The sequence below is a fragment of the Neopelma chrysocephalum genome, unplaced genomic scaffold (assembly GCF_003984885.1).
Source record: "Neopelma chrysocephalum unplaced genomic scaffold, ASM398488v2 Primary Assembly neopelma1_91, whole genome shotgun sequence".
Taxonomy (NCBI): Eukaryota; Metazoa; Chordata; class Aves; order Passeriformes; family Pipridae; genus Neopelma; species Neopelma chrysocephalum.
The window spans coordinates 890,262-903,339 of record NW_020897753.1 but is presented as its reverse complement, the minus strand read 5'-3'; the positions used below and the strand labels follow the sequence as shown (position 1 = coordinate 903,339).

At 38.8% G+C, this 13,078-nt stretch overlaps 1 protein-coding gene across 3 annotated transcripts in view; it reads left to right on the top strand.

The window, feature by feature from the left end:
* Positions 1-13,078, top strand: part of MACROD2 (MACRO domain containing 2) — an 844,666-nt gene that overhangs the window by 564,295 nt on the left and 267,293 nt on the right. The gene's annotated exons all lie outside the window — the stretch shown is intronic.

Sequence of the window (13,078 nt, the reverse complement as noted above, 5' to 3'; positions counted from 1 at the left end):
ATAGTAGCAGCTATGAAATGACTATTATAATATTCAAGTAATCCTAGAAATCTAATTACTACTTGTATAAAAATTTGTTGCATGCATTATTTAACAGTGTTCTTATTTCAGACAGTGTAGTGTCCGTGATACTAATTGGTTTCTTCCCATAATTTAAATGCTAAAAAAATTATGACAGGAAAGTGTAAATCGATGAGCTCTTGACAGTCTAAAATTAGCATTCATACAATGTCTTTAGCAAGGAGAAGCTCTAACTTGATTCCAGACGAGAGACTTAATAAGCTCTCTTTTTCAGTGGAAATTGGCATTTTATGGATAATGTAGTTAGACTATCTAGAATTTTATCTCTTCTGAAGTTCTTGATGACTGGTCCAACTAAGAGCATTTCCCCCGAACACTAGAGGACAAATCCTGTCCTTCATTAAAATGCTGATTAGTGACCGTCCTTAAAAATTTCCCTTTGAAAGCCCAAACTGTTGAACACTGGATACTCTGTTGCCTCATGGCCTTTCTTTTTCCATTTTCTCTTTAGGAAGAGATAGAAAGTCTGTGTAGTTGTTTTTTTCTTTTTAAATTATATTTATATATATTCATATTTCATACATATATATTATATATATATTACTATATTAATTGTCCTCTTCAATCCTGCAATGTCTGCCTATGCTCTTTAACCTCACTCTTTGGGTTCTGCTCTGCAAGAAACACTTGTTTCTGTGCTCCTTTGCTCTTCTTTCATAGTGTCTTACATCTTGAACCTCCAAGCATGGCTCTAGTTGCTTTTGCAATGAGCTCTATAAGTGTCTCCAGACTGTTGAGGAAAAGCCAGTAACATCTCCAAAGGCATCACAACCACGTCTCACTTTGGACACTTTCTCCCTTTTTCCTTTCACTTTTTATATTATTTTTTGTCAGGCAAACTATTCTGCAAAACATAAAAGGATTGGAAAAGTTCTCTGGTATTCAAAAAGCATATTGGTGATATCATGAACAGGGCTTCAGCTGGTCAGATACATTATTTGTTTTTGTATTTGTGGTTTTCCATTCAAAGAATTAGGAATGTCTCAATTACTGTGATGAAAATTAAAACTCTATATTGTTGTATACCAACAGAATCACTTAATTCCCTTTTATAAATTTTCCTAGCTGATGCCAACAAGATAATCTGATGTGTTTGTTCTGTGGCTTTACACTCCGGAAAAGCTAAAGCTCTTTGAAGCTAATTTGTTAAGAAATGAATTGAAGTAAGAAAATAAAGCTATATAGACCTTATCCTCGAGACATTACATTAACATGATACATGAAGTTTAAAGTATTTCTTGGTAAAAGGCCCAATTATCGCTATCCAAATTTTTTTCTTTGATGTGATTTTACCCCTTCCCCCAGTAAAGAGCACATCTCTGAAACTTAACTTGGGGCCTAATCCACTAGTGAATGCCACTGTGTTGTTGTAGATGTCTTTTAACCATACTCGTGATTAGATGTTGTGTAAAAGCATAGTCATTAGAAGAATATTTTTTTTATGCTTTCCCCATTTCTACAGAAAATGTATTTGAAGTATGTTGCCTCTGAGTTTTAAACACATTGTGAAAAGACAGACAGCTAGTTTAATGGTTTCAGTCAAATTTCATGATGCAACTGAGCTTCCTTGAAAGGAGGAACTTAATATAAAATTAATCTAGTTAGGGAAGAATAGATATTATCTTGACAGCTGTAAAACTACTCTTGGGCTTGAAAACTTGCTCTGGAGGTGATGTGTGTCACGTTAGGAGTGATTTCATTTACTTGTGCACTTTGACATAATTAGTTTTGCAATCTTAGTTGTACAACACACATTCTGTATAATCTAGCAGCTAGAAAAAGATCTGAAAAATACCTAGAGAAAGATTTTTAGTCCTAGATCATCACCCACAATCATTTTATCTGGAGTTTACAAATATAAACTGTTAACAAAAGGAAGCTGCCATGAAGCCTGATGAACACTATGCCCTAAGGTTTAGTTTTAGGTAGTCCTGTGAGGACCAGAGAGTCAGACTCAATGATCCTTATGGTTCCTTTCCAGCTCAAGATATTCTGTGACTCTGAGTGTACTCAGTTAATATTGAGTCCTACTCACAGCTTAAAACTCATTCTGTGAGAACAGAATGGTCATACTAGTCTGTGCTCTTGTGTCCTTAAGGAGCTTTGGAAAGCCCTGACACACTAAAGTTGAGTAGGAATAATATTTGTGGTGTCACTTATATCAAATAGTTCTGCCACGAAGGTGTTGACAATCTTTTTGAACTTCTGTGGCTGCATTTGATTATAAATGCCTTAGAAAAACAGCTTCTTTTTCTTATTCTTTCCTTATTATTACTGCAGAGCGATACGTCTGGCTGGGTCCACAGAATATTTTGGTGCTGGCCCTTATTTGTCTGATTGTTTTTATTCTCCATCGCACAGATTGTCTCTTACTGTTTATTTATATGATATCTATTGTAATGATCCTTGTCAGTGTTGGAGACCCTTAGTGGTACTCCAGTACAAACACAGAAAGTCGCCATATACCTAAATTCACATTGCCAAGATCATCCCTCATTCTTTGGTCACTCCAGGAAGTTTGCAAGAAGTATATGTGTGAGAATACTGGGGCTTTCAGGTGGCCTGTGAAAGGTGAAAATGTAACTTTCTCCTGAACTGAAAGAAAATATCAACCAAATAGACCTCCTCTTCTGAGTCTCATCAAAGTACCTGAAAGACAAGCTAAAGGTGTTTCTGCCTCTGAGGGTCGTTCACTGTGTTGTCCTTTTCCCTGCATCTTTTTAGATGGGAATGCTGCCATATATCATTGGAAAGGGCAACTGCCACTGAGGCAGGAGAATAGCAGATGATTCAGTGTGATGAATGACTGATCTGTTTCTAAGCCAGAATCCTGTTTATAAAATATATTCTGCTGTTCTGCACACCACAGATCTTGTTGGTAGTTGGGTTAATGGAAGGCCACCTTGGGCCTGGAAGAGAATTATTTGTGCCTTTTTGTTTTGGGAATGCATTTAAAGCTGTTTTGTGCCACCAACTGTTGGAAAAACGTTCACCTTTCCTTTGTCTGGAGATGTGATGCCCAAGACAGTGTTATAAAATACAGTGAATTACAACAATGGAAGGAAGCATCTATTACAGTGGCCTGAATTGTCTTGTGGGTAAAGGGATTTTCTTTTTAACTGGTAATCTCTGAGGTAGTAAAAAATTAAATTTGTACACATGCTTTGAATTTATGCAAATTGAACAATTTGCCAATGATTTTATCAGTGCATAAAATGAATTCCATGCATGTGTTACTGGGACTGAGGTGTTATCTCTCAAATTCTGTATTAATAATTATTAATAGAAAATCAGGTTGCTGTGGAATTAATTCCTATTTGATTAATCTATCAGAATCTGATTATTCCGTTTAAGCTAGTTGCCTATATCAACAAAATATTACACAAAGAACGTGTGAGGTTTGTTTACTGCAGAGAAATGCAGCAAGAGTCAAAACCAACCTTTCTGTGAGTACCATTGAGAGAAAGTTTTGATTGCTTTTCAGAGCTTCTGTGCAGAACAGGATCATTGCTGGGTTTGTTTACTTGGCAGTAATGGTATACATATTAAATTCCCCTCCAGGCTTACCCAGGGTGAGCCGTGCAGAAACAAATGAGCACCTTGTTGAGGAGCGTTAAGTCAGAAGTTCAGTACATCCTAACAAGGTGACTGAGAAAATAAATGTGGACGGGCTTTTTGTGTACCTGCCAGGCAGGCAGGATAGAAGTCAACCACTTACTGAAGAGCTGGTTTGGGCAGGGGGGGAGTCACCTTCTGCTTTCAAATACACTTTGGGTCAGGTTTCTGCTCAATAGAGCTGCATTCGGTTTATTTCTGAGCTGTCACTGCTGCGAAATAGCAGCAGTTCAAGGGGTGTTCTGTGAGAAGAATAACTGTAATTGGCAATCCATTCCTTCATTTCCATGCTATAGCCAGCCTTGACGAATTAATCACGATCAAATACAGGCTGTGGGAAGGGGGTGACCCACGTAGCACAGAAGAAAAATGAGGCCCTGTGCCGGCGTGACAGACTAATCCTTCAATTCACCCCGTTGGACTGAGCGAGGGGACTTGTTGGTGTGCCTGTCACCTGCACCGCCCATAAACAAACTGTTCACTCTCAGTGATGGGGTTTGGCGGGCGCAATAAAGGTTATGGAGAACATCTCGACACCTCGTCCATCACTGCTGTGGGACGGGGATCTCCTGGATTAGTCCTCAGGAGGAAGAGTCGCAGTGTGGTGGCTTAGAAGATCCTGCCCTGGAGACAGAGCAGCCTAAAAGTTGTTCGAGGAGTGATTTTGTGTCTAATCCCATAGGAGCTGAAATGGCTCCTTGGTTTGGGTGGATGTGTTACAGGTAACTGCACAAGAGAGCAAAGACTGGGGTTGAAGCTTAGATGATATTTAAGGTCCCTTCCAACCCAAGCCTTTCTATGATTCTCTTATTATTGCTGGCAGGTCTGAGCAGTGATAGCTTCAGATAGACTCTGAATCTGTCCCAGGGAACAGCATGTAGGTTGGTTCCAATGGAAAGGTAAAAACAGCAGCCTAAACTTGATTTACTCTGTCAACTATGCAGAGAACTTGAGATCTTTTGGCAGATATTTAGATAGCTTTCTTCTCACGTACCTCTTGGAATGGTGCAGCATGTGTGTGGTTTCCAGGGTTATATTAGGAATATGAGACCCTATTTTAACTGGCCTCCTCATAATAATATTCTTTACATAATAATGTTTTTTAGTCTGTCTACTGCTATGAGTTTAGGCTTTCATCTGGTCACTAAAATGGAAACAGAGCTAAAATTCATGCTGGAGTATGTTGGTTTCAGAGAAGTTATGGTGGTTTGCGCTAGCTGTGAAATATTCTATTGCATTGAGAGGAAAAAATGTGGTTGTTTGTAATTGACCCTATTCACTTTGACTCTAACTGAATTGAGCTCAGCAGAGGAGAAATCTGGTCCAATGTATCATACCTTTCTTAAAATGTTCATTTTGGGCAGGGAAGACTTTGTTATCTTACTTTTTCTTGAAAGAGTATCTAGCCCCTTGAAAAGAACATTACTTTAAGGTCTGATTTGTAAACTATTTGTGTCTCTTTTTATTCCTTTCAATATATTACTTGTATGTGAGAGAATGGAAGTGCTTACTTTCCTATATATTACTGGATGATAAACTGTATCTATCATTTTCCAATTTAGTTTTGGACAATGTAGCATATCAATTTTTTTCTCTTTCCCTTCTCTCCGTGATGTTTGAAAGAATCCTTTAACGGAAATAATGTATAATACTATTTAAAGGGTAATAATTCACTGTATGTGATGCTGTGGCAGTGGAAGACTTTCTGTCCCCTTCTGTTTTCATTGCTCTCTGGAATACAAACGTTAAACCTTCATTTTCAGGGAGTTGAAAGTATCCCATACGGAAAATATAATCTTTCATCACACATTATGACTTGTTTCTGTTAAAAAATAAATTTTGGTTTGGGTAGCATTTCCATATCACTCATTGATGAAGGTACTTTTCAATATGACTGATTTTATGCTGATCCTGCATGGGAAGAACATGGTTCAGACACCCCTGAGCTAAATAAGAGCCAGTATAAATGTCAGCACAATGTTCTAGCTGGCAGGCAGTAGTGTATTTTCTGCATCCATTTTCCTGTTTCTCAGTTTTGATGATCAAAAGAGTATTTCTAAATTGGAGAAGATGACAGTGTGTGGACTGTTTGGCATTTTGATGAGAAAAATACAGAACAGGAAGATCAAGAATTTAAGATTAAGAAATGGGGACATCCTTAGGATGAGATTAAATTGACTGTTCCAGCAGTGACCAGTGTGTGGTGCGTAGTTTAAGCTTTATGTACCAACTCATTATCCAACGTTGGAAAAAAATGGAGTATCAGTTTTATGCAGGATGTGTATCAGGGTAAATTGCCCAGTGTAGGCTGTGAGCTGCAGACAGTGCAGTCATAATGGCTTTTGAACTGATGCAGTTTTATGGCTCCAGAGCATTAATCATTCTCTTATGCCCTTAATTACCGTTAGGTAGTTACACTTGTGTCCATAATAGGTGCTAAACATTCTGCCACTGATAGGTTTTTAACCATTCTTTTTGTTGCAGCAGTAAACACACTATAGCAGGCTGTTAGGAGTCCAGAACATATTTTTTAGCTGAGTGCCATTAGGAACATTACTGTAAGTCCAATGACATTTTGAGCTGTATTTGGTAGCTGGTTGTAGTCTTCTGGGTTTGGTTTTTTGTTTTGTTTTTTTGTTTTTTTTTTTTTTTGTGGTTTTTTTTTTTCTGTCTTTAGGAATGAGAGAAAAGAAAAATTCTACTGCTAAGCAGGCATTGCTTAATTAAGAGAAGATGATTTTTGTCCCTTTTGGCCTAGTTTACTAAGTGAGAAAGAAAGCAAAAAGTTGATGCATTTTCCACACTACTAAATATACACACTGCACAATATAGAAGAAAGCAGTGATGCTACTTAAGTGCTGACCATGCTGTTCAGTGCTCTAAGAATCTTCTGGTTTATTTTGCTGTCAACATCATAAGTTAATATTTACTAGTTTTCAGTAAAGCAATGTGTCATGGCTTGAGAGACCTAAAATCCAATTCCCGAGTCCTAGCCCCCCTCCCACATCTCAACCCAGTGTGAGATGGGTTTTCCAGACACCACACGAGACTCAGAATGGGGGGAAAGGGATATATTGCAATACACTGTACAAATAAATATTATAGTACACTACATACACAATCTCAACTATCTCTACCATGACATACAGTATTTACAATGGATCAAATCACTTCTCCCTTCCAAATAAAAGTCCAGGAGGGAAGAAGGAGAAAGATCCTTTCCTCTCTCAGAGCAGCAAGTCTTTCTAGGGCAGCAGTTTCTCTTTCTCTCTTCCATGCAGCAGCTGTAGCTGGATCTTTGCCAATACACACGAGGGGATATCCAAGCCTCTCGGCCCTTCATCTCCAAACGAAGGTCTTGCCCGTGGACTGCCAGCAGGGACAAAAGTCGCTTCACCACGCTCATATCACGAAGTGCAGGGGCATCTTCGTGAAAGGATTCACCCCTGAGTCAGAATGTCTTGGGCAGCTTTCAGTTGAAGGCCTTTGCCTCAGGAGTTCTATCAGAGCTTCCGTGCTCTGAGCTCAGGCTGCTAGCTAGCTTCTTAGCTTAGCAGCAGCGAGGGGGGGGGCCCAAGATCACCCCCCACACACATTCCATCGGCTGTCCTGGTCCAACTTCCAGGACGCCTGAGCTTCTTAGCTCCTCTTTCAGCAGTGCTGCTGCATTCCAAGACTCAAGCAAGAGTCCATCTCCCTCCTCCTAGGAGGGGTCTCAAAGGAGTTTGGGGTGCTTGGTTGAAGTCCTTACCCCAAATTCTCTCTCTGTAGAACTTAGTTCTGCTCTGTCTCTCTCCGTTAGAGATCTGTGTGTCTTCTCTGGCTGCATGTCGGCTTCTGCTGCTTCTCCCTTATCTCTTGGCTCTCTGCCACTTCTCCTCGGTCAGTGCTGTTTTTGCCGCTGCTCCTGCTGCTGCCCACGGTGGAGAAAAAACTCCCAGCCTCTCAACTACAGATGCTTAGTCCAGTTTTAACACTGTTCCAAGTCCCTGTAGCCTCCAGCCAAGGGGCTGGGGGGGCCCAGAGCCCCCAAGGGGCTCCTGCCCCTTCCTTGTGGCTTTCACAACATGGCCAACAACTACAACTCCTTTCTTTTCCGGTCTAAGTGTGATATGTTTATATTTTGCAGGAGCGCTGATTGGGTGAAACCATGGGTTTACCATTTTGTACCTCTAGGGGGAAAACTGTTTCCCCCCACCACAACACTGATATACTCCTTTATGGTAGGCCCTTCCCAAAAGAAGATGTGAGATTCAAAGCTCCCTTCTAATTGAGGCTGCTAGTCATGATGCAGGTAATGAGGGTGCATATTGACAATGCTTCTGTGTCATTCCTAATGAGTATTTCATGTTGTGGAACCTTACACCCCGTCTCTCTATTTTGTGGCTTGATTAATGAGTTGTCACCACTTTATTGACTATAGGTAATCAGAAGCAGTGACAGTGTTTACCCTGATTGACAGCAGAGGTAGAGAATGTACAACCGACAAACTTGAATTGACAAGAATCTCTGGCTTTTTAATTTATGTGCACACACAAGGTCTTATGAACTTCCCATATGTATTTTCAGTTCATATTTTTCAAAATTGTGCAGAAATGGCATGAAAATGTTTAACTGCTCTGCTATTGAAGTTCCTTAATAATTCCAGCATATTCAAAATTGTCTCACCAAGGGCAGTCAGTGATGTTCTGGCTGTGGAATTTGATGCATTTGGTGGTAAAGAGTGAACTTCTGAATCCTTTCTTAACTTAATTCGTGTTTTCAAGATTCTCTTTCCTAGTCATTGACCTTCTTCTGAGTTTCCCATGTTGATTACATGGCATTTATGCTGACCTTAAGTAAGCTGAACACTTTCTGAAAAGGAATAGATAGAAACATTTCTCCATCAGCACTAATGCCAATAAAACATAGGCTTGAAGTTCATAAATGTATATTAAGTTTAAATTACACGTGATTTCAAGAAATTATCTACTTCAAAAAAATTACATTTGATAACAAATTATGTTTACTTGATAGACCAATTTCCACAAATCATTGACGTTTCATGGTATCAAAGCTTTCTGCTAGAAAGAGGTCACCTTGATATTTGCACTGAATATATTTCAGTCTTGGCTCCCCATTTTATCATTATTGATGTCTTAAATTTTCTCTTACCTCCACAATTTTTTTTAATCTACTTATTTTTATTATTTGTTTTTATGACTCTTACTGTCAACATATTTCACTGGTTTTCTACTTACTAAACAAAATGGTTCTGCCAGAATTTCATGTGTAGCCTTAATTTTGTTACTTTTAATGTACGCTCTGTGCTATTTAGGTAACTCTGTATTTATTGCTTGTTTTTGTCACTGCCTACTAAATACATTAATGTCTGTGGATCCCTAAATTATAAGGCTCCTCTCTTCCCTTAAAATGTCAGGACTGAAGATGAAACTCTCTTCCTATTCCTTCACAACAAATCTAAATATCCACTTGGTAAACACTGGGAGATAATCATGGGCTTCAATCCAATCCTGAATTATCTGCCTATAATTTTCAGCACTTCAGGCAGTATCATCGCAGTAACGCACGTTGGATGCAGTTGTTTAAAAGACACTTTGCTTTATAAAAAAACACCAAAGCCACCACCACCAAAACACCCAGACAATCCTGTGTGAGCACTATTTGGCTACTCCAATTCCACTTGCTGTGAGGTTGCTCACCCCACAGCCACCCCAAGCCAGGAGTCATGGCTTCCTCAGGTTTGTAAGTCCATCTGCTTGCTCATCCATTTCAATCCCAAGGAGGGGGGCTGGATAAAAAAAACCACCTCGATTGAAGGTGTTGAAGCCAGTCTATCCCACGGGTTTGGACCAAAGCAAAGGATGCCCACACAAATGTTTCAGCCACCAGCGTGGAGTAGCTCATGGGGGGCAGGGATATGGCAGTAGCATCTTCATTTGTTAAAACCAGATTTAGAAGGTGATGTTTTTCCACGCTCTGAACTTGTTTTGTTAAAACTCATTTGTGAGCTTTTTCGTTTGTTTACCGGATTTTCAAAAGTACTTCCTTTTGAAGCATCAGTTCTTTTTCAGTGTGTTCCTGGTGGTATTATCTCACTTTTACATACACAGCACATGAGAAAGGTAGATGTGGAATCTGATGGGAACTGATAGGAAACAAGATTCATATTAAAATTTCAACACAATAAATGTCCCAGAAGCTCACACATTCATGGTTTCCTCCTTTGACTTAGCCCTGTTTTTGCACACTAACTCTTTCAGATCTGTTTTAAGAAGTTTTGAAATTGTTTGAAAAAGTTAGTCTGACTGCTAACCTTAGCATTTTTTTCTTATTCCTGCTTTTTCAATCTGTATAGAGGATTTTTCTGAATTTCTACCAGAGAGGGGGTTTCTTAATTTGACTTCGTTTCCCTTCTTTTGGTGTTCGCATGAACTCAGATAACCCAAAGCAATTAGTCTTTCTATTTGTTCAAATTGTGTCTTCAAAGTTTAATTGTAATCTCCTTATTTCTATGCAATATAAATCCTTCTTTGACCCTTCTGAATTTTGGAGATCCTTCTTTCATTTGGATGTCCACCACTTTATTTCTCTACTCCTAGAATACTTTAAAGTATTGAGTGCTTGTTATTGGGTGGTTTCAACATGGCTTGATTATTATTTATTACAGTGCTAGTATAATTTCTTTTTATTTGTTCTTAACTGACTTTTATGGCAACTTCACCTTTGCTTCCTGAAATAATTTTAAATAATAATATTCAGACTTTCAGTAACGCCACAAACTTTGTCTGTTGTTCTTTTTCTGTCCCCAGGTAGTTACTGCAAGTTCAGCAGCTTGTATTTGCATCAGCACCAACTTGCATGAGATTATTTTGCAAAGTTCATATATATATATATGTATAATTCAAATAAGCATAGGTATTGATCTCATTGGGTTTGACTCCTCAGTGCTTTGAGTTTTCCTGCTTTGCTGTGGAAGTCCTTTTTTTAATCAATTGATCTATAAAAATCAACCTTGTTTCTTGTAGAATGATGGTCTCTTGGTTTTGTAAATCTAACTGGAAAAGTCTAATTAGAATTGGTGTGCGTGTGTCCCCGAATACCTTACACTGGTATTTTTAATAGTTAATAAATAGCTCTCAGGGCTGTTTTTCACAATTTTTTTTCCCTCTCACTCGCAGGCACTGTTTTGCCCTTTCTAGATTCTGACCCATACAGTGTTATCTTTCCCTCCTTCATGCAGTTTTGGGGTTTTTTACTGGTTTCTGTCTCCAGAGATGTGGGACCCTGTGCTCTGGAGGTCGGTGTTTGCATATCAGTAATTCACTGAAATAATCCCAGCCTGACTCAATATTGCAGTGGTGTTTTTCACAATCTGGAGATGTGCAGCTGTCAGCATAATGCTAACTATCTTGAGAGTAATTGTGCATGTAGAGGGGATCCTTTGATAAAATTAATGGAAATCACATTGCCTAAAGCCGCTCCCTAAGCTCGACTCTAATGCCTACATTTAGTTTTGATTATGTAACGAGTTCTTTTGAATTTGCCCACCTCCTTTTTATATATCCCCCAATTAAAGGTATTTTCCCTCGCTTGCTTAATAATCAATGAGGTTTCTCTGTGCAGCGCATTTAATGTTTTTCCATACACCTTCTGCTAATCTACCTGGGATGTTGTGTTTCCAAGAGGATTAGTTGTGTTTGGCTGTGGTGTGGGGCACAGAGGTCTGCCTCAAACAGGTATTTTTCCCCCAAGCATAGTGTGTGTGGATCATCTCATGCCGACCGTACACGTAACGTAAATTTAATAAAGCGCTGGAACAAACCACCCCTTCGCTGCCACATGGCCACATTTACAAGGAAATTGAGGTGGGAGGTCAGTTTTCACTTAAAAACTACTGTTGGAGATGCCTGGGTTTTTAAGTGAAAGCCTTTAAATCTCACTTGTCTGGCAGATGGTAAGAAATTTACACTTAAATTGTTCAGATCAGCTTCTGATTTGTACTGCGTTGTTGGAGAAAAGAAATTTCTTAGTCTTCCAAATCCTTCACTGCTTGATCTGACCAACTATAGCATCGGCTCCTTTGTTTGAAATCTGGGCATTGCTTCTGACTACAGTAATTGTCGTTGCTTTTTCTCCTATCTCAGTTTGAATATTGTTCCAAATTATTTGAAAAACACATGTGTTTGGGTTTTTGAACACGTGTGTTTGGGTTTTTTGTTTCTCCTGAAGAGTGGCATCTCACAAAATGGAATCATTTTACTTTAAGGCCTGATTTACCAATGCTGGTCTAACCAGAAATGTTGATGTTTGTTAGACCTTTCTAAACATTAGGAATTCCCATTCCTTGCTAAAATAGAATGTTTGCTCGTGTAATGATTTAAAAATAAATTAAAAAACCCCAACACACTGATAACTTATCAGAATACATGTTGAAAATGCTTTTTAAAACAAGCGTTAGTAAGACCTAAAGTTCATATCAAGACTAAACTGGATTTGAATTTCTGGGATTGGAAGTGCCATTAACTAGTTATTTAATTTCCTTTTTGATTGAAGTATGCAAGACTCAGTAAATGCATAATTGTGAGTGAAATGCAAATTAGAGTTGTTAGCAGAAATCGTATTTTTAATAAATACTTGTTTGACAATTAGCACTGTGGTCTTTTGACACGCTGAAGAACCTGATGAGATCTGGGTTACCTTGTTGATTGACTGATGGTGTTGGGTTTAAAAGGCAACTGATGCTGGGGGAGATTGTCAGTCGAAAGAAGTGCTGCAGTGAGGGCGTGCTAATGTGGATATATATAATTAGCACATGAGGAAATGAGACCTTAAAAACAGAAAGGGGGTGGAAGAGAGTCAAGGTTTTCCAAAAGATTAGGATATTTTTGTATTTTACTCATTAATGGTTTATTTTACACTTTTAAGCATTTGAGGTCTTCCTAAGAGCATCCGAAGTGTTGTAACCATGCAGCTTCGCTATAATCAGAGTTTTAAATTTCAAGTTTTCCTTACCCTTGCTTTAAACCAGTTTTCCCATTAATCCAATCCTGAAACCTTTTCTAATCACATTTCTCGTTCTGTGTATATCACTGTGATCTCAGAACAAGCAAAAAGAGCATTGCAGCATTGGGAGAAAGGTTCAAGAGCTGCTGGTGGCTTCCATGTAGTTTTTGTTGACAAAGGTGCTGCAATAGATCCTGAAATGAAGTTAAGTAGAGTAGACTGGCTGATTGCTGATACATACATTGGCATAAAATCAAATAAGACACACAGTGACCCTTGCTGGACAAAAAGAAGGATGTGTGGAGTTCACCTCTTGCTAGGCGAATGACTACTACGGAAATGAAGCTGCATCTAGGCAAGAAGGGAAAAATGCTTC